The sequence below is a fragment of the Mchenga conophoros genome, linkage group LG20, assembly GCF_057382185.1.
Source record: "Mchenga conophoros isolate Kocher_MC1m ecotype Shallow Benthic linkage group LG20, M_conophoros_male_GT1.1, whole genome shotgun sequence".
Classification (NCBI taxonomy): domain Eukaryota; kingdom Metazoa; phylum Chordata; class Actinopteri; order Cichliformes; family Cichlidae; genus Mchenga; species Mchenga conophoros.
Genome location: NC_140545.1, coordinates 20985669 through 21008049, shown reverse-complemented (window position 1 = coordinate 21008049; position 22381 = coordinate 20985669). Strand labels below are relative to the sequence as shown.

Below are 22381 nucleotides of genomic sequence, written 5' to 3'. Positions count from 1 at the left end.
CAGATCCAGGACTGAGCAAGTTCTCAGAAACCTTTTTAGCACAAATAAAGTTGCAGAATAAGGAAACTCTCAGTGGGTTTTTGTGATAGATCATTTATTCTCTTTTTTTCCAATGGTCCATTTTGTAAAGTCATACGTAGGACACAAGTGAAAGAATCAACTTTGTGTGCTTGCTCTGTGTGTGTGTGTGTGTGTGTGTGTGTGTGTGTGTGTGTGTGTGTGTGTGTATGTGTGTATATATATACATATAAAGCAGTTTTCCAGTGAAGAATGAATTAAACTAAACTTTGAGGAAAGTGTACACTGAAGTGATGAGTGACAGCAAAGTGAGGTGTTTATTTTATTTTATTATCTTTCTTTTGATTGAATTCAATTCTCCTGCATTGTTCTATATTCTGTGAATGAGCTGTATTTGAAAAATATATCTGTCAGAGAAAGCTTATGGAATTGCAGCAGAGGAGTTGATTGTGAGCTTCTCTGTCACAGGCTCTGTGGTGAAACGTTGCAGTATATGGTTTCCGCTGCTACTGGTGCTACAAAGAGCGGAAGGGGAACAACTTTAAACTGATCAGATACACCTTCCATTTAATGTAAAAGTCTTAATTAAAAACCTGTATAAATAATGATTTTTACCTAAAATATTTCCAGTGCTGTACTTGAAGCTACGCAGCATATTTAATCCCTCATATGTCAGAACTTATAAAGCACTGAACCTGAAACTTACTTGAATGAATGTACCTTACAGATAGCCAATGTGGCTAACACAGCACTCTTATTCTTGCTTAGCTGTGGCTTTTACGTACTTTGACCAGTGACAGAAGTGGGAGCTGTCTTTTTCATCTTTTCATTTTACAACACTGAATGTCTTGGCTTAATATTTAGATATCGAGGTCAGACTAGTTGTAGCTTTTTTATGATGATGTATACAGGGTCGTTGTTTGACTCTACCATACTGGTTAGTGTTGATTGTTTTGGTGAAAGACAGCAGCGTTTGCTTTCCAGCTTGAGCCTAAAAGGTTGAGGTGTCAACACAGTGTATAGCTAGAGTCCATAATAACCTGTCCCCCTCCCCTACCCTTGCTTCCACTCCCCTAGCCTGTCCTTTAGCAGAACCTTGAGGCACCATTGAAATTCTGCACTGCCTTTTGAAATCTCTGTTGATGAGGCAACATAGACCCACAGTGGCTCTACTGTTCTCCCACTGCAGGGTATTTTTCAAAGTCATGTTTATATACTATAACTAGAAAGGAGAGAAAGTGCTTTGATGGTATGTAACAATGAAAATGCTTAGAAATCTCCCCTGGACTGGAGGCATGGACGCTTCCGTTGGGGTGTGCTTCCCGTATGACATGTGCACTTTCTCAATAGGGCATGCTGGCAACTGTATTTCATGCAGTGACTCTTGGGTCATATTATGTGTATCCAATTGTGCGTGGCACACTGAAAAAATGTTAATTGCAAATTCAGAATGCTACAGTGAGCTAATATATGTCTGAGCAGTCCTGTCTTGTGCGTAGTATATAATTATATGTAATGGCAGAATGATGTAGCTTCTCAGTCTTGGAGGAATTCCATTGTCTGAGTTTTGAAAAACATATATTTTACTTTTTTAAATTTTATTTACTAGCAGTATTTTTGTGAGATGTATTTTTCCCACAAAGTGATTTTCTTGAATCTGGGAGAGAATTTTTTTTTCTCTTCTGCTTGACTGAGGAGTGATTTATGTTTATATTTGTTTTCTTGTGAAATTTCAAGTGCTTTATACATATCTCAGATTCTGTCAGATGAAAAAGGAATCTTCAAATGCAAATCTGATTGTGTCTTAAGTCTGCACTTTGCTGCTTTGCAGCTTATCTTTGAGAGATGATTGTACTTTACTATAAAGTCAGCTGCATACACATCTTCATTAAATGCGGGTTGATAAACCATGAATTCCTTCAACCACAGTTTTTTCACATTTATTCTTCTTTGCCCGCAAAATACAACAAAAACACCCAAAAGTAATCCCGAGTATTTATCAACCAAAAACAGTGTTATCACATGACTCTGATGTCTGATGGTGTCTCTGTGTCTCTGGCGACCTTTAAAAAGACAATCTACTGTATTGAGTTTCCAAGTATCGTGTATAGTATGTGTAATTGATCATTAGAGGATGAGATATGTTCCAGTAAGACATCCCACAATGTGTTTGTGTGTGGGTTTGTGTGCATCCATCTGTGTGTGTTAAACTGTGCCTCTATTGCCATTCATGTAGTGTTGGGGTTAGGTCAATATTATATTAGCACCGCCATTGCATTTTCCACAGCCCCATGAATAATGTAAAAGTTAGATATCCCTTCATACAAATACAGCCCATTATCGCTCTGTATCCTTGGTAGACGTAAGACGTTTCATAGTTTCTTCCTACAGATTTGATTAACCTTATTGCGTGGCATCAGCATATGGTGGCCTAAAGTTGAGATAGACCCCTTTCAGTGGAGAAAGAGACCTTACTGTGACCTTGTTGGAAACAATCAATGGCCTTTATCTCCCCCAATGCATAATAAATCCTACCAAAGGGATGGTCCACACATCCCTGTAATGTATTGACCTACACCACCAACATTTATCAACCAGACTTGCTGGCTAAATAATTTAGCTTTTGAGCTTAGACTGTACTTAGTGGCGCCTAGAACAAGTTTGGCCTGCCAAGTTAGATTGATGTTTTCCACATAAAGTAAATAAATGGAGGAATGGAACTTTATTAATCCTATCAAGCAGAGAAACTGCAGTCCAACTTTTCATATCTTCTTGCTACACAGAAAATACAAAAACAGCATTCACAGGCAGGACCTGTTTTATTGAAAAGTTCAAACTGCAAGGTCAGCACCTGGGCATGTTTGTGATTCCACTAGCTCACCTCACGGACACTACCGCTAATAAAATATCTACGCTAGTGTTTGGAAAAGTCAAACTACTTTGTGCCCAGAATGTAACCTTTCATCTTCTTCTGATTAGCCATTTTATCTCAAACTTCTTTCCTTTGAAAAACACAATATATTCCAGTCTACTCGAAGACAAACGAAACCTGACCCATGGCAGTATGTCTTTTATTAATTTTCTACACTGTACAATAATGTCGTGTTTACACAGTTTTTAACTGTCACATCAGGCCCTCAGGTCATACATCCTTGAATCAACATAACAGCTTAGCAGAGTAAACCTGCTTTCTTTTAGAGCATAAACTACCGCTCAAGGCAGGAAAACACCCCAAATCTCTTTTTTCTTGAATACACCCTCATGTTCTCTTTTAGTGCTTGGCAATTTTTTAGAAATATTGAATAGTTTTTGTTAAAATTAGTAAAGCTGGTGATGCAGGCATTTATTTGTCAAATCTTTCTGAATTATCATTAGACGTACAAGGGCATCGCGTTCTTAAAAAAACAATAAAACAAAGCTTTGAATTCTGAGTCGTTAGAGGAGAAGAGAAAATTCATATTCATATTTTTCAGTGTTATTTCTTTGCTTCTTTTCCCAAAATCCCCACTTTTCTGCTTTGCTCATGCTCCACTCCCTCCCCTTGAATATTTGCACTCTGTATTAATAAGAAATTGATGTTGCCGATGACTTTTAGTAAAGCAACCCCAGACTACCATACTCAGCATGAATACTAAACAAGAGAAAGGGACATGTTGAACCTTGATCCAAAACCTGCCTTTAACCAAATCATATTTCCCAAGATGAAAGAGGGAATTGTTCTGATAGGCTGATCAAAGCAGTGAATTTCAGTGTACTATAAAGGAACACCTGGAAACCTAATGAAGAATTCTGTTAGAGTAGTGAGGGCACTAGGCAATACATAATGCATTTGTACATAATGTTTATGTAAACATCTGCTTGGGGGTGTTCTTAACTTATTTGTTTGATTTATTTCATTTGCCCTGCTGCAGATGTGCCTATCCTAATGGCCAAGTCCAGAGACACGAAGACTTATTTCAACCAGTGCTTGGTAGAGTAAGCGTACTGCACTGGTTTGAATGTGGCTGTATTAGTGATGGTTGAGGGTGTTCAGGTGGACCCAGATTTCTTTCCATCCTCCTCTTTTTGAGATTGTTGGATTATTAAATACAGAATAGAACCCCCCCCCCCCCCCCCCCCCCCCCCAGAAAAAAAAATCTGTTTAAATGTTGCTGGAAACACGAAAAGGAGAAACAGTCAAATGGTCAATGGTCACACTGAGATAGAGTAATTAGATACTGGGGCTTTGCTTTGTGGGGAATGTTTTGCTGTCATTGTTTGGGTATCCATGTTCCCTTAGAGGGAAGGGTCTCTTCAAATCAATACAAAGTACTTCCAGCATGTTTATCCTATAATGAAAACTTTCTTTTCTGATGGGAGCGGTCTCTTCCAGGATAACAGTGTGTGTTGTAGCCATGGACATTGTTAAACCAATTTGAGCACCTGTGGGAGATTTCTGCTCAACAAAATCTTAAAGAAGTTAATCAAATATCAATTAAATTAAATACTAGAATCAAAGACAAAAGAGAAGATCTAATGGTACATGGTGCTCACTTTATGTTGGTTTTTATCAAGGTTTAAAAGAATAAAATATTTGAATTTGAGTATTTGATTTTTGTCATACAGTGATGCGAGCAATACTGTTAGGAAAACATAATTTTCACAGGACTCTTTTGTGGAAATTCATACCAAAGTCAGACAATGCAACGTTCAGAGACGCAGTGAACTGCATCTCAGACTCTACAGCCCTCAGTGGGCATGTTAAATGTTAAAGTTCATGACAGTACAATTAGAAAAGGACTGAAAAAAGTGTGGCTTGTTTGGAAGGATTGCAAAAAGAAAAAAGAACTGGACAGTGTGGCTTAGCTTGCAAAGCCGCATCTAAAAAACATAAAAATTCTAGACCAACGTCCTTAAGACAGACAGGACCAAAATAGAGATGTTTGGTCAGCACTACGTTTGGTGAAAATGCAAAAACACCTCATACCAAATGTCACGGTGGTGGAGAGGTGATGATTTGAGTTTGCTTTGCAACCACTGGACCAGGGCACAAGAAAATTATCCCAAGCACCCCAGCAAATGTGCAACATAATGACTGAAAAAGAAAAGAATCAAGGGGTTTCAATGGCCCTGTCAAAGCCCAGAACTCATGCTGTGATTGGCATGCTGCGTGGGACCTTAAGAGAGCCGTGCATAAACAAATACCTACAAACCTCAATGAACTGAAACGGGGTTGTAAAGAATAGATGGCCAAAATTCTGCTGCAATGATGTGAGAGACTGATAAAGTCAAACGGAAACAGTTACTTCAAGTTATTGCTGCTAAAAGTAATTCTACAATCTATTGAATCATGGGGTGTACTTAGTGTTTTACAGCATTGCACGGAGTCCTGTGAAAACTTTCCTTTTCACATGACTGTACATTTGATCTGTATGCTAGTTTAAAGACACACACAACCACTTAGAAAAGTCCAACTCCATTGTAATGTGTGGGCAACTCATACAGTTGTACATTCATTTGTGAAATATCTTTATTTAAAATGAAAGGAGGCCCAAACAAAATATATGCATATACATAGTAATTTACGCACTACTTCTTTCAGTGTTTCTCAAGATTGCATCACTATGTATAAGCCAATAATTCCAGCTATGCTGATGTAAGCTTTAGATATGACACTGTGGCGAAAGCTAATGTCTGTATTAGATTGAGAAGAAAACAAAACAAAAAACAGTGACATTTTCAGACAGATAGTCTTGGTGGTGTGCAATAAGGCATCAAAGAAGGAATGTATATTGTCACTGCATAATGAACTGCATTGGGCTTCTTCTTTCAAACCTGTTAGCTCGACATGCTATCTTCTGCCAGTGTGCTGACATGATGGCTTTTCCAGTGAGTGAGCAGGACTGCCAATAGTGTCTGGGCTGGAATGGGCTCATGGTGTAGAAACGAGAGTGAGGCTCTGTGCTGCTCTATAAATACCCCTGTCAGGCTAATATCAAATCAGCCCCGCTCACGAAAGGGCTGGCGTGAGTGTTCGGGGTGTTTTTCAAACACGTCTTCAGAGGTCCGCAGGGTCTTGAAAGGTCAGTGTCACGCTCAATAGCACATTCGTATGAGTAGGTTTGTGCAATGATGTTCATTGTGATGGGTGTCGGAGATAAAAATAAAATAAAATTGTCATTAGAATTAATTATCCGTGGGGTTATGGGACAAAGCTGTGAAACTGCGGCTCCCAACCGCTTGTGTCGTTGCCAGATGAACGACTGATTTAGACATTCACCGTACATGTGCTCTTAACATACACTGCTTTCCAAACACTGCCAAAAATGTCTTATTTGATGCCCAACACGTCCACAAATTCTAATTCGATTTAGAGCACACGCAGACTGCTCTTTTTTGTTATTTTACTTGAATTATAGCTTTAAGCCAAGCTGCTCATTTTTCAGTCTTGCAAATTAAATGACAAAATGTCTTCTTTGTCTGTTCCCTCCAGAATGCCACTTTTCTCTACTGATGCCACTATTGACAGGGCATTGCATGTGTGTCTTACACAACTGTTACGAAGCACAAATCAGAATTGATCTTTCTTTTTTTTATTATTGTGGTTAAGGTTTGGTTAGATTTCAGCATAAAAGTGACTTGGTTAATTTTAGGAAAAGATTATGGCTTGGGTTAATATAAATAATGTATAAAGAAACCACCACTACTGACATTTTGTTGTCCCACACACACTCACTCAGCCTTCTCTCTCTTTGGGCTTTGTGGTATTTTAACACACCACATTACTTTCTTCTTTGCTCCTAATGGACCAGAATCCTAATTCAGCTTGTTGCCAGATTTTAATCATGTGTCATTTGTGGTGTACGGTGGCTCCACAGTGTTGGTGTTTACATATTGACTTAACAAGCAAAAATTCCCTGGTTTGATTCCAGAAGGAGACACTGCTTTAGTGACCCCTTGTGAATAAGGGAGCAGCTGAAAGTAGCTGCTTCTTCTCCTTTTCATTTTCATGGTACATATGGGGAACTATCCTCAGCACTGCTCTTAATCAGTCCTGTTTGTTAGCCTCATTACGTTCTGATTTGTTTCTAAGTTGTTTTCCAAAAAATGGGTCTCTCGTGGCTCTAGTGTTGGGGAACCCCTGATTTAAAAGGCAAACACACCTGCCTGACGCCACTGCCACAGCTGCTGGTGCCAGTGATGAAGAAGTTTCCAGGGAACGGATGATAATCCTGACACTACATCCTCCTAAGTCAGTGAGGCATGCAGTATAGATATGGATGTGTCGCTGGCAGATTGGGAGGTAGATTTCCCATCTACACCTCCTGTGGTGGCTGGTGCCTCTGGGGAGCTGCTATGTAAATAATGAATGCCTGTGGGTGTGAAACATGCACAGATAACCTTCAAGACAGGCGCGGATCAGTGCCTTCACATTAGCTGATAGGATTAAGGTTAAAATCTACAGAAACCTCTCCATAAGAAAACACAAATCTAGCTCACCGAATAGCAGGTTACATCAGTACGTTGTGTTCAGTGATAAGGAAAGGTGGAGGTAATCATGGGGGACTGGTAATAGTTCAGCAATCTGATGATGGAAATGACAGAGCGCCACAAGTCTGCCTCTCTCCACCTAAAAAAGATTTAGCAGTCTGACAAGTTCTAGAATATTTTTTGAGTTAAATTCAAGCTCAACTTGTTTAACAAAATGCAAAATTCATGAGTCGATGGTTGACAAGTCACTAGTGTATTTACACGACTGCTGAACTTCTCATATAAAATAAATACACAAACTTTAAGTCGACATGCAGTGCACTTCCTTTGTCTTGTCATAAGTTACCGGTCCCAGTGTTCAAATAGATGCTCTGTTAAGAGATGAACATATGTTCCATAAGAAAGGGAAATACTAAATGTCCCATCTGTCTGCAGAAGGACATTGTGCACCCAACAGCGGCCTGTTAACTTCTCTTTCTCACAAGTCAGCTCTTGCTGAGCAGCCAAAGATGTCCCACAATTCCCTCATCTCCATGCTCCCAAATTGCTTCAGGTATAGTGACAATTAGAGGCTTGAGGGACAAACCCTTTAACAATGTCTGGTGCGTATTCCTGAGAAGAAAACCCACAATGGATGAAACTCATGTCAAAATGAGGAAGCCTTGTTTGGCAGTGATGCACACGTATTATGAAAACTAATGTTGTTAGCTGGGGATGGAGAATTTGAACATGTGTCCTTGTTTCTTATTATTTTGCTGTGTAGAAGAACTGTACCTGCTGGAAGAACTCATTAAACCAGAGTAATTAGCATCCACAGCTGTAACACAATGACGCCTATTTATCAAAGATATTGGTACCTGCGTGCTTCATAATGTGTTTTTGTTGGTCTGCCTGTACTTTCCGTCTGTCCCTCTGTTTATTTGACCATCAGTACAACTCTACTTTTAACAACGCAACATATTTTCTTGCATGTTCAGCTGGCATTGCCTGAAGGTCAAGGATGGATGATGTCCATCTGTCTTTGATTCTTTCCCCCTCCAGTGAAACGTTTATGGTCATAGTTGGAATGAGGAAATAGAGGGTGAGTGAAAGAAAGACTGCAGCAGCGATGAAGGGTTTGGGCATCATTGTTAAGCTGTGCTCCAGGCTGGTCTTGAAGGACGGTTAAACCTGAAGTCCAAACCCAGCATGGAGAGAGGGTTGGAAGCTAATCCCTCATCCTCAGGCAGGTGTATCACAAAGGCTAAACATATACATAGAAAGACCGACCAGGGGAGAAAGTTGGGATAATTGAAGTCCGCTAAGAAATGAGCATTTGGACCCTAAGGGGGAGTCAGCTCTGCTTTGTGGTATTACTTCTTAATGTTATCAAGGTAAAAGAGATGGGGGATTCATTCCCAACCTTTTTAACATTGTTTATTGCTACCCTATTTGGGAATTTAAGGGCGTATTGGGGTGGGAGTCCTTACAGCACTAGTGAGTGAACTGTATTTCCTCCATGTTTACATTTTTCTAAAGCTGCTTCAGGCAGAAATGTGGCTACTGGTACGACTTGTTTGCCATCAGTTGCAGTAAAACTGAATCTTAAGATGAAATGAAAAGTTTCCACGAATCCATGTGTTCTGATAAAAAAGACACGTTAACAATTCGAGCCTTCACTGACCCAAAGAGAGGGAGGATGGGTGATTATTTCTGTTACACGAGCCCTAATCATTCATGACACTACCTTGTCTCTACAAGGTGTCTTTGTCTTTGACTGTCCTGATTCCCCTCAGCAGCAAAACAGCCAAAGTCAAATTGAATCCAGAAAGGAGGATTTTAAACGGAAAGATAAGGGGGCAGATATGCCTTAATCATCATTTGCTCTTGATTAGAAAATCAATGGCCTTTGATGCCAGAGTGCATGTCTGCCTTTGGAGTTAAGAGTGTGACAATGACAATGTGGACTGGAAAATTGGCCTTTTAAACAGCTACTATCTCTTTGTTGTTTGGAGCCCCATTCTTTAATGCAGTGAAAAGTCTCCTCTATCACATAATGTCTGCCTGTCAAAGAAATTACTTTTTCTTTCGCTCCTGTGTGAAACTTTGTTAAGAAATCCTTTCGAAGCTTAGAAAGCACAGGGAATTTCTTAGTTTGTAGAGCTGACTTTCACAGTATTTCCTTGATTTATGTAACAGATGAGAAATAAAGTTGTCACTCAATTCTCTGTGGCAGTTTTGAGATATGCCAAAGAGAGAAAATCTTTGATGCCTTCCCGGTTTACCTGTCAGAAAGGTTTAAAGGCACTGTGTCCCAAGTTATAGTATTGCTAGGCGGTTGCAGTCAAAAAGCCTTTGCACCTATGAACTGCATAACGGTTTTTGCTCTGTGTTGATATAAAACAGAAATATACAGTACCTAAAGCATTAACTTACTATTGCTGTATTTTTCAATACGCCTTCTGGCATTTAAAGTGGTGAATCTTTGCCTTCGTACCTTCATAGCACCTCGAAAATGAATATTTGTAACTCTAAAACAGCTGGTAAAGAAGTTGAGCAAACCGTCTATCCCATGAATAGAATATTATCTGTATCGTATCTCAGCCTACAGTGAATTTTATGTATATTTCATGCCTTATTTAACTACAACAGTTGTGTTTTCACCTCTTATTAATATGCTGTGAAGGATTTTTTTTAAACTCCTCTTACCAGGTATCTTTCATTCCCTTGTCCTCTCTAGTCTTTGCCTTTGTGCCATGCTGTTGTACTTGCTGTGTTTTTACCAGCTCTGCATATCGATCCTGCTTTATCACCAGCCGCTCCCTTTGCAATAAGCCTGCAGGAATATGGATGAGGTCTGGTTGGCAGGGGATGCACAGCTGATTAATATGCTCTGTGTGAGGATATGATGAAAATTCACATTTATATGTCTATATGAACACTGTGATGTCTGTGCAAGGAAGGTCTGTGGTGGTGTACGAGGTATGTTAGAGCTTTGCTTCAATCCCAATTCCTACATGTGGATGCTTAGGAAAAACCCCTTGCCATCATATTTAGCTTTTTAATGTACAGGGCTAATATAGTGAGTGGGCTTTATTTTTTATTACCAAAACCATGGCTGTCAAATGGCTGCTGGCATTGGTGCTAAACAAAACACCTTATGACAACAAAAGTAACCTGTGAGTGAATATGAGGTTAAAGAAAGTGCAAAAACAAAACTCTCTCTTATGATTTACGCCACAGCCATCCGTGCTGCTTCCTAATGACTTTGTTGCACTTTCACATCTTCGCTCGTGGCACCCTGAAGTAGCCGGTGTGTCACAACCAGCAGTTTTTACATAAAGTGTCAACGATATGACGACATGAGTATGGGTATTTCTGAGAAATCTCGAAATACTAGATGCATTATCTTATAGTTTGCCCCTGACGATCATGTACACCGTGCACTAGTGTACACAATATATTGATTGCAGTTCAAACAGAGAGCTGACAGCTTCTAATCGGTGTAAAGGTATTAGCCTTTGCTATCTGTAAATGGAAATGTCAGTATTCAGCCCCTGATCGGTTCTTCCCAGACCTAAGGTAATCTCTGGAAGATTTACAAACCAAGATGTATGACAGCAGTTTACTAAAAAGTAAACTGCTGTCAATTTAAAATGTGGATGCCATACAATTTAGACTTGAAAGACATGAAAAAAAGTGAGAATTGTTAATAAATAAATAATGAACTAATAAATATATTAATAAGATACATTGCAAAAAATCCCAAATCTGATTTTCTAATAGTTGCAGTTAAGCTTTGTTTAAGCAAATTTGCAGAGTTTAGTTAGTTGTTGTTTTTTCTTTTTCAATTTGACGTCAGTTTAACAGCTTGTGTTTATTGTAATGAGTGCCTTAGTCAGTTGAAGGTATGTGTCACTGTGGGAAGAGTGCAGTAAAGGTGTTTGGTAAAATTAAAAGTCATTAAGTATTTGTAACCAAAGCTAGAACAGCAATTACTTAATCTCTAACAGTTTGAAGCATTTATAGGTGTATTCTCGATTTTTATGCTGCAGTAGTGACTTCTGCTATCTTACTAAGTGTTGCAATCTCGGGGAGATAAACAGAGTAAAGTTTAAAGTGTGAAATTCCCTCTTTCTTTGTTGTTGGCAATACTTCATGAATATTATTGAGGGAGGCATGTTGCCATCTGCATCCTCTCCAGGCCATAATTGGGTGTAAGGCGCAGCACTGTGACAACGCTGCAAAGGGAATTGATCATTCACCATGCAGTTAAGAAAATAAGACAATCTACCTGTAACTGGGATAAAAGTACATTTGAGTTTAGTAAGCAAAAATGCCCAATATTTTCTTGCGCTATTTTTTTAATGTATAGATGGATTTTCTGCATGTGATATCAACAAGAGCAAAAATTTAAGATGTCACCTTGAAATTTTGAGTTGTACTCTTTACTAGGGCTGCTCAATTAATCGAATTTTAATCACAATTACGATCTGGGCTTTCAACGATCATTAAAAATGACTGAGCCGATTATTAGCCCCTCCCTCGTTTATCCGCGACACCTTAAAGGCCGGTCCGTGAAAATATTGTCGGGCATAAACCGGCCCGTGGCGCAAAAAAGGTTGGAGACCGCTGATTAAGAGGACCCGAGGGAAGCTCGGAAAGCTAAGCAGAAGTTATTTGGAGAGTGACTGCCGTTGGTTGAAAAGAGAGTTTAAAAAAAAAACTTCAGTGGTGTTGCACACCATTTTATATTATTTTTTTTAAGTCATTGTTAACCCTTTAAATCCGGTCAGAGCAGCATGCTACGTTTTGCGTAACTATTTTTAAATCCCTGTAGAACCTGAACCGTGTAAGCTAGCGCAATAATTTGTTTTGCATATGAAACCGGAGGAGTTGTACTTACATCTTATGCCATCAGCTTGTCCTCGGTCACGGTTTCGTTCCACATATAGCTTTGCAAAAATTGCATAAAAAGCGCTTGCAGGAACAAAAACATAATATTCCAGAAACACGCTTTGCCGTTCCTATCAGCTTTTCGTAACACTTCCCACAGTGAAATGATGCACATGCTGTTTTCTTTGCAAATTTGCAGCATAGGATTGTTTTTTGTTTTTCCTGCAGTATATAAAAATTGCTGTATCTCCAAAATAAAACTATGAAGACACTCAAAATAAATTTCCTGTGGTGGGAAACTATTTTTTGCAACTTTATTGTATTTAAAGTTTTGAGGGATAAACCTCTTAAATTTCTCCAAGTAGAAATATATGTAAACAAAACAAAAGCGATTTTCAATTTTTTTTGTAGTTTATTGCACTTTTTTGCAATTTATGTAATTACTATGGACTTAATGCATACATATTATTAAAATATGGGCTATAACAGTTGTATTGATGTATAGCAACTTGAAATGCTCCCACAAATGGCACTACAGCATGTAAAGAAAAAAAAAAAAAAAAAAGCTCTGGTGGACTTGGTTCTATAGTAGGTCTTAAAGGGTTAAATAAATATCGTCAAATAATCGTGATCTCAATTTCAGTGAAAATAATCGTGATTATCATTTTTGCCATAATCGAGCAGCCCTACTCTTTACCCTGATTTGCTTAATTTTATACACCCATTTCCTCTTAATAACAATTTCAAGCTAAAAAGAAAGAATCTCAAGCCAAACAGTAATGTGCTCTCATCATAGCTGTATTTAAAAAAAAAAAAAAGATAGGCGGGAGAACATGGATAAAGCTGATATTTGTCAGAGCAGTGCAGGTAACTGCTTTTGCAGTTTTGCCCTTGACTTGCTTCAGTTGGTTTTGCACTGAATAAAAGCCTCATTTTAAGAGAATTACGTAGCCATAACAACCATCTCAGGTACAGCGTATTGTGTCAGGCACAGTTGTTGAAAGTGAAGTAGAGGCTTATTCTCCCTGGGGAATGGCCGCATCAATCAGACAGTAGTGATATGTCTTTCATTTTTACCTTTAATAGGCCTGTTTCCTGTTATGCCTTCCTGATCAGATTAGTGATTGAACACATAAGAAGAGTGGATCACCTCCAAGTAAGCCACTCAAGTACCTCCAGTGATGAAAGTTACCTTAAAGCCTGCTCTACCGTAAAAGAACAGGTTTTAACAGAATGTGACTTTTACAGAAGTGACTTTATTTGACACTTTCATTTTTAATGTTTTAATTTTGGGCTTTATTCCCTTGTTTTAGTCATTGTATTCCCTGAGTCCAAAAAGTTTTAGAGTAAACATGTTAACATATTAAGCATGCATTGGTTATACTTAATATGCATATATATATATATTCTTTATTTGTGATAAAGTTATTCATGTAGATACATTTTTTCCTTAGTCTGTCTTCATTTACTTTTTGTTTTTCAAGAGGATACGTTGTAGCGCTCTACTCTTATCCATCCAGCACTCTGTGCTCACAGCATGGCTACGTGTTCCACTGAAGCAACCCTGCTGTGTGACGGTAATGATTGCAGGTGTGTATGGAAACCACTTGTTAGCTTAACAAGATGCAAGTTACAGACAAACAAACATTATGTTTTTATTCTGAGTGAGGAGTCTGTCACACTGTTCAAATCCCACCTGCACTGACGTTTCACCTCAGTGACACGTTGCCATTCAGACGTTGCCTCGTACACATACGTAATTCCATATGGGCCAGTGTTTGTTTTGTTTTTGATATCTGATTTCAGGTTTGACTTTTTCCAATTTATGGTGCATATTGCATTATTCAGTGTAAAATATTTTCCTTGAAATGGCTAGGAAACACAAATATTAGGTATATACAGTGCTCACAGAATTTAGCACTGGCCCCCTGGTAGATAGATAGATAGCTAGGTTGCACTTTAACTGGGTTGTGTTTAAACAAGAATTCCTGCATTAAGGCCACCATCTCGGATTCCACAGCTGAATATAAATAGCGGATGCATTATGTGCTCTGTGTGTTTCTGAGCCCTTCTTGGCACTACTGTTTAATATGAGTACTTCTGTGACCAGAGATAAGGCCGTTATGGCCATGACAAGGCCTTGTCTTGCTCTGCCATGATGCTTCTATTGCTCCTAGTGGCGGTTTGCTCCCAGGGCCAAAAACAATATGCTGTAAATTGAGCTACGGACTCTTCAGGTTGATGTGCTGCCTGCAAACGTGATGTGATTGGGTATCGATTCACACCACAACGCTAAAATTGCCTGCCTCATGGCCCCAGACACCAATAGTGACAGCTTCAGTACAGGACAGGAAGAATGCCATGGCATGGGTCTGTGTCTGGGCGAAGATACCTTCTCTCTGCTCTCTGATCCACGCCCTCTTCTCCTCCCTCAAGAGGAAAGGATTAGAGATTAAAAGGACAGAGCTCCCCTACTGTGTTGCATGAACATATCACAGCTAGATATACGGCAATTTAACATGCCTCAGAAGCAATTTTTGTTGGCATTTTGCAATCCCTTTATATAAAAGAAAAAAAACATGTAAACATCTTCCTTTCATTAAAATGCCAGTGATATTTGCACATGAGCAGTTTTTTAATCTGTTCAAGTTTTAACATTTGCAACGCTGAACAAAGATGGGGTAGTTTTCTGCTGGCTTTTCATTCCAAAGTAGTGACACAGCACTGTCAATCTGCATTCAGCATGATTAAAACATGCCTCGGATCCTGTTGGAAGATGAATAATGCAAGAGAAATTGCTTGTGTAATGAATAAATGGCAAATAATCCTACTACAATTAACTCTTCTACATACAGTATGCAAACCAGTCATGCTCCATCTACTAGGACAAGGTGTCCAGCTAAGGAAAATCCACAGTAGCCTTGTACACTTGAATAAATATTGTTGAAGGTTTAGATGAGTTGAACATGTCTATGCTGTCAGCTTTAATGGAGGCATTGCAGTTTCAGTTTTTTGAGGTACTGACGATGAATTGGAAACTAGAGTCCAAATATTTGAATTATTTGAATGTATTTTTTGGTTGCTGTTTTCACTGCAGTTCACTAAACAGTTATCCAGCAGTTATCCTAATGTACTTACAGAAGAGACATTATAGGTGGGTGGCGTGCATCCCCTTATAATAACATTTCTGGACTAAACCTTGGCAATCACTGGGATCTTTTTTTCATGGACTGTCTCTCCTTAGTTGGCAGTTAGCATTAAGATATTCATGTGGTAGATTTCTTAAATCACAGGGATACTCATTTTGTTTATATCTTTGCATGTATTATAATGAAATCTGATATCACCTACAAACTGTCAAAGCAAGAAAATGCTTAAGGATGAAACCCTGTGAAAAAGCTGCAGAGGACACAACAGCTTCAACCAGCTGCAAACTGTTTAGATAGACTCACTTATGATAATATCTACACTGAACACAGTCATTAAACTCCTGGATTGAATTGGAATTGCTTCTTTTCCAAATGAGACTTTATCTCAGCGGAGTTTTAAAAAAAAAATGCTGAAAATCCAGTATTTTGTGTCATCCTTTGCACAAACACTAAATATTACAAATTTAAAAAATGAGAAGAGTATCACTTTAATTATTTAAGATATTGAATTTGTAAACATATTGCACTGTAAATGCTTTTAAATTTCAGTTGTGCAATGCAAAACACTGAGTCTCTCCACCTACACCCTACTCCTTTGGTATAGTAGGTGTTGATGTCAAAAGCTGAGGCAGTTTTCTTTACACACAGCAGAACAAAGCGTGATTTAGGGAAGTGGGAGGGCAGCTGTGGTTGATATATGTGTGTTTGGCTTCATAGGTGAGAAGGATGATGAATGGATGAAGTCCACAGCCACCATAATGGTACCCTTGTGTACCATGGCAGAGGGAAAAGAGGAAGGGTGTACTTGAGAGAATAAAAGTCAGCCTCTTTCAATCAGGACTACCTAAAAGTAAAATTCTTGACAATATATCCTTGTTGTGCTTTCATGATAAGCCTTATGCTTAGGGATGGGGGAGTAGGAGTATGAGAACTTAGGGGTGTCGGGTGTCGGGGGGGGCATCAAATAAGGTGTAAGTAAGGGATTTTTCTATTGAAGAACTGAAGGAATAAAAATCTGTTTACCTGGCCACAGCTGCCTTAAATAAAGTAGGCTGCCTTGGGTGAAAGTCACTAAGGAGTTTGGTTATATTCCACAACAAGATACTGTTAATGGAGGAGCCTTTGAAACACAGAAACATGGGTATTCAAAAATGTTATTATCTCGCACATATTTCCACCAGTGACATGCACACAGTCCTCTATGGGTATACTGTCTTCCTACAGCCATTTTCATATTAAAAAGAAACATTACCCTGTGGTTGAGTATGACAGAATATACGTATGTGAGTGTATCGTGGCATTTGTGTGTGTGTGTATGTTTTCCAGCCTCTTTGTCTGTCTGTGTGTTTGCAGTTGTCCTGTCAGGTCATTTGTTGCTGGAGCTATTAATTCCCCCCAGTCCTCTGCCCCTGTTGTGCACTCATTTGCTGATATACTTGGTCTGTCATTAGTCTATATGCCTACTCTGCATGTTGGAGAGAAATATTGACATTGTCAAAGCACCGCTCATTGCTTCTGAACATAAGCCGTGCTTTTACATATCAGGTGTCAAACATAAAGGGTAAATTCATCAACACATTCACTTCAGTGATGTGGCAATTGTACTCCCCTTGGACACTGATTGGGAGAAGAGGCACTTAGAGGGAGAGAACGGAATGAGCAGCAAGAGACTGGAGCTGACCCAGCCATTTTGATGCATATGTTGCACAGAAATATTGACCAGCTCTTTAGTCTGTGACTCCCTCAGGACTAGGTAATTGTCTGTCTGTGTTTCTATTGTTTAAACTAACTGCATTTTGGCAGTCTTCCTCCTCAAATCAAGATGGAAACCTTTGCAGAACAATGATGTAAGACAATGTGCACGCACTGATCATTGGAGGGAGCTTCAAAAATAATTGTATTTTGTTGTCATACAATCTAAAAACCTATACTATAGTGCTATTAAATATCAAATTTATCTTAACATCCTGCAACCTAAACAAACCTAAACATTTTATTGCTTTCAGATGTATTTAGAAATAGAACGTTTTTGGATTCCTCATAAGAAAAAGTAAAATTGAAGCAGATGCTGAATACATTTTTATAATCATCATGATGCATTGTTCCCCCTGTGATGTATTATCACAAAATATTGTGTATTATCACAAGCAATTAGTTTTAAATGAGATATTCTTTTTCTTCTTGCTAAATATGATTCTGTCTTCATCAGCCTTTTTTTGTTCTTTATAGGAAGAAAACATCTCTCTCTACTTATTTCTGTAAGACTATACATTGTGTGACATGTAAACAATTGTTCTGCTAATGATGCAGTGTTAATGTTAATTATTGACTATTTTATTTATATAAATAGCACGCTGACAACATCCTAAACCAAGCAAAGATCACCAAGCGAGTGGATGAACATTTACATATAGACATTGGAAAAACAGTTAACAAAATTACTGCCCACTTGGCAGAGTAACACAAGAACTGACTACAAAATGAAAGCAGAATGCGTTGTGAACAATAAAACAAAAGGCTGGACTCATAACATGCGAGTTTTTACTCACAGATGTAAATTTTCACATCAACTAATGAAAAATAGAGGGATAAAAAAATAAGTCACCCTTTTATTTTTCATTACCAATTACCAAGGGCAGGTCTTTTACTAAAAATTCATCTATGCAAAAATGCCAGATAAATCTTTTTGTTTGTGTTGGGTTTTAATGTATATGCATGCCGTGGGCTTGGATGGGACTCGTGTTTTTCTTTTCTTTCTATATTGGTATTAAAACCTGTTCTGAAAGCAGACATTTTCAATTTGTAGATGCAAAATATTGCAACGCTGATCTTTTGATGACTTGCATCTAATTTGGAATTAGCATATCCCAGTGAAGTGTACTGTAATTTGTCTTTGATGATTGGTTCGTCTGTAATAGATGGCGGATTGCCTGAGCTCCCTACTGCCCTGTATCTCTCTCTCGCCTTCCCTCTGCTGGAGAGGCACACAGAATCTTTGAAATGTGATTTGACCATCAGAGCAGTGAGAAAGCACTAATGTTTTACTGACCTGAAATGAAAGGGATTAGGTGCAAAAACCTTTTGCAAAAGGCTATCTCGATTTACAGGTGATGTTTTGTTTGTTTCTTTTTTTTCATCTTTTAAAAAGAAGAGACTTGGATATAATCAAAAGATGTGTTCTAAAGCATAAAGCTTTGGGCTTTGAAGCTTTTCAAATGTTTTGCTGGGGGAGGCGAGGCGCTGGAACAGCATGTCTGCATTCAGAGTATCCATGAATCCCTGTCATCAGCTTCCTTCCATCTCCCTTTTCCTCACTTTTGCAAAATCTGGCTTTCACCACAGAGCAGATACAAATACTAGATAATGAACGACTAGATGGCAGGGACTTTGGAAATGGGACTGTTTCAAATTCAGCCAAGAGCAACATAGATTGCTTTTGTTTTATTGTGGGTATACGTGGCAAAAGAACTTTGCAATTATTTGCACAATTAGTTGTAATTATGGTATAAGCATTTATCTTGTGCACCCAAGAAATTCCAGTGTGTATTCTGCAGGGTAGGATAAGAAGAATTAGTATAGATTCTTTTCTCCAGAAACTGCTGGTTGTTTGGTTGACGGCAATTAGCAGCTAATACCTGTGGGATCTCCTGTCTGCTCAAACCTGTGCTGTTTTCTGTTCCACAATGATCAGACAATTACTTATGGGCTGAGAACACTTGCAGGACTACGGTTTACACTAGGCATTGTCACAGTGGTAGACTACACTGTACAGCAGTTATTGTTGTTTTCTGGTTGAGTGTTCCCCTGCCTTCCTGACACACAGATTATGATGAGGTTACATTTGCTCTGCATGCTTTATCTTAGGTAGTGGAACTAATCACACACAGATGCAAACGCTTCCGAAGTGTCTCCCCAGCCCTTGGGCTTTCTTTCCTGTATTTCATTGCACTGCCGAAAGATCTCAAAAGACATTTATTTGTGAGTTTGTGCATGGTCTTCCTGAAGTGCTAGACACTAATAAAACCTAGTTTTGTTTTGAAAGGTATTTTCGTTCTTGTTTCAGTGCTGATACGCTGCCTCGGGGCTTAATGTGTACGGAGTGTTGTCTTACATCTAATGTTGTTTGGTTTTCATGCTCTGGCTCGGTTGAGGACCTGGAAACATGTTTCTCTTTTGTAGAACCATTTATATTGTGCCTTTTTGCCTACTAAGGGTGACATCTGTTCCCTTGAATGCTCCTTTAGATTTTGTTATTTGAGATTAAGTTTTAATTAAGAAAATGAGTCATCGGCCAGTTGCAGTAAAGATGAGATGATGTTTTAGTGGGTGTTGTATTGGACTCCAGTCTAAAATTGGCAGTTTTTGTTGCTGGCATTTTTCTGTGCGTGGACAATATCTTTCTTTCGCAATGTCAGGATCTGCATTGTTTTTGTTTCCTCTAATGAATTACAAAGGCTACATGTTAAAATGCTCTGCTGCTGACCCCATGGTAGTGCGGGGATCACGTAAACAGCATCGAGAGAGGAAAAGTGTAGAAATACTTTTAGAGACTGAAGATTTTGTTCAAGCACAACATGTTGAAAAACCCCAGAGTCGCATATTTGAATAATATTTGAAAGAATAAGTTTTATTTGGTCTATTTTCTATCCACTTCACACAAACAATATCAAATAAATAAATGTGAACCATTTTATGCATAACAAAATGTGCAGACTTAAATAGATGAATAGTCTCTGCTTCCACTGCACAGCCATTTGTGTAGTTTTTCTTTATTTGGCAAAGAGTAATGCCTTTGTTGTCTTCAGTGTGCGGGAGCCTCACAGACTGTTTTCTAAGCCGGTATAGAAATCTTTCTCTGTTTTTTTTGGGGTTTTTTTGGGTTGAGCAAAAAATCAAACACACTCTTTGTCTTACTAGTGTCTACACTGTGGTAGAATTTGCTTTGTGTGTTACCGTAGGAGATGGGGCAGCCGTGAAAGCATGAAACATAGAGCATGAGTGATGCTGGCGGTGCACTGGCGCTTTGCTTAGTCTACCTAATTTTGCTGAGAGGTTTTGAAACAAGCAAACCTTTAATTTACGGTCTCGACACGGTTATAGGATGATAAAAAGATGCCTTCAATTGTTTTAAAGGGCTGGAATAAGTGTGTCTGCGATTCACTAAACTCTGAAATTGCCCTCCACCACTTAAGGAAACTGAGCACTTCTGGTTTGTACATTGCTGTGAATCAGTGCTTACTACAGCATTGTGTCACATTAATATTTGAGTGCTACATATTGTCAAATAGATGTAGGGCTTAAACAGCACTTACAGTGAAGTGTACTTACTTCAACTCCTTGTTTATTTCTTCCAGAGACATCCATGCAGACGCCATAATGGTTTCCGTGTTTAAATTGAACTTGACCTCTGACCCCTGACCTCCTGCATAAGCTTGGTAATCATTTCACTTTTTTTTTGGTGCATTATGATTGATTTTAACCTTTTGCCATTATGTATCATGAACATTGCCATTATTTCTCACGGACTTGTTTTGTTCAACTTGCTTCTGTCTACTTGCCTTATTTTGCTTCCATCTGGTTAACTGTTATAATTGTTTCAATTTGTAAAATTATAACTGTTCCGTTAGCCTGATTTATTTGTGTCCCATTTATTTCACACTTGTCTCTCTCTGTAGTTTGTTATTTCCACTGTCCTTGAGCCATTAGTGTGGGACAAATAAATTGTCAGTTGTGTTTGCTAATATCTTTAATTTCTTTCTTATATTCTGTCATTTCATTTCATCATCTTTATATGATGAACCATCCAACCATGTTTTCATTGATTTCTTTAATCTATTACCAAGGATTACAACTCCCTATTTCACACATTGTGTACTGCAGTAAGTCTCTGTCAGTATCTCTCTCTTCCCTCCTCTTTTTCTCATATGTGTGTGGGTGGAGGCAATGTTTGAAAGTGACAACGCAAGGAAACTAAAGACAAAAAAGAGGAAATACGGCACAGCAGCGTATTGCAGTATCACATCCCTTGTGTGCATTATGCTATTATTTCCTGAAATATCAACCGAACACCCACCAGTCAGACAATATGCACGGAATTGCATCGTTGTTTTTTGCCAGACGAAATCCAAAAACTTAGTGCTGGTAGACGGCAAGCATTCAGCGACAGCGATAGGCCAGTGGGCTGATGGTGTGGCAGGGCCTGGCCCAGACGTAAGGAGAGCTGGCAGCAGGAGGGAGAAGAGAGTCACAAGGTTGCAACCCAGAGCAGTAGACTTGCTTGTCTCAGCAGAGTAAACATCACCCCTCGTCTGCACACAGTAATGACTAACAGAGGGGGACGTGCACAGAAATACTATCAGGACTACTGCCTTGTCCTGCTAGACCCCACACATGCCATTCCTATCATCTCCCAGCCTTTGCATTCTGAAAACAAGCAGAGTGCTACAAGTATTATTAAAGGTGCTGCATGTCTTTTTACCTTTGCTCTTGTTTGGTTAAGGAAACATGGTCATGCTCTATGAGCCGCCCATCTTACCCACAGGAAAGACAGATAGTAGAGAGTTTTGATGTAGTACTCTGGGTTGAGACAGTTGCATATATGTCGTACTGACCAGCGTGCACACTGATTTATCAGACTCCAATCAGGAGCAGTCAAACACAGCATAACAACAGGAAATTATGACTGATTGGGAGCATCTTGAGATCTGACCCCAAGTTGTTTGACTGATTTTCTTTTAATTGGTTGTCGTCTCCCACTTGACACCATCAAAGCTTCGCGCTGGAGGTGAGGCAAACGGAGTGGTTCTATAATAATACAGCAAGTATGATAAGACGCACTGCCTTAGAAACATTTTAAAATTTGATTGCAA

At 38.9% G+C, this 22381-nt stretch overlaps 1 protein-coding gene across 2 annotated transcripts in view; it reads left to right on the top strand.

The window, feature by feature from the left end:
* The window catches only part of camta1a (calmodulin binding transcription activator 1a), a 279957-nt gene that overhangs the window by 25867 nt on the left and 231709 nt on the right, over positions 1-22381 (top strand). The window lies entirely within an intron of this gene.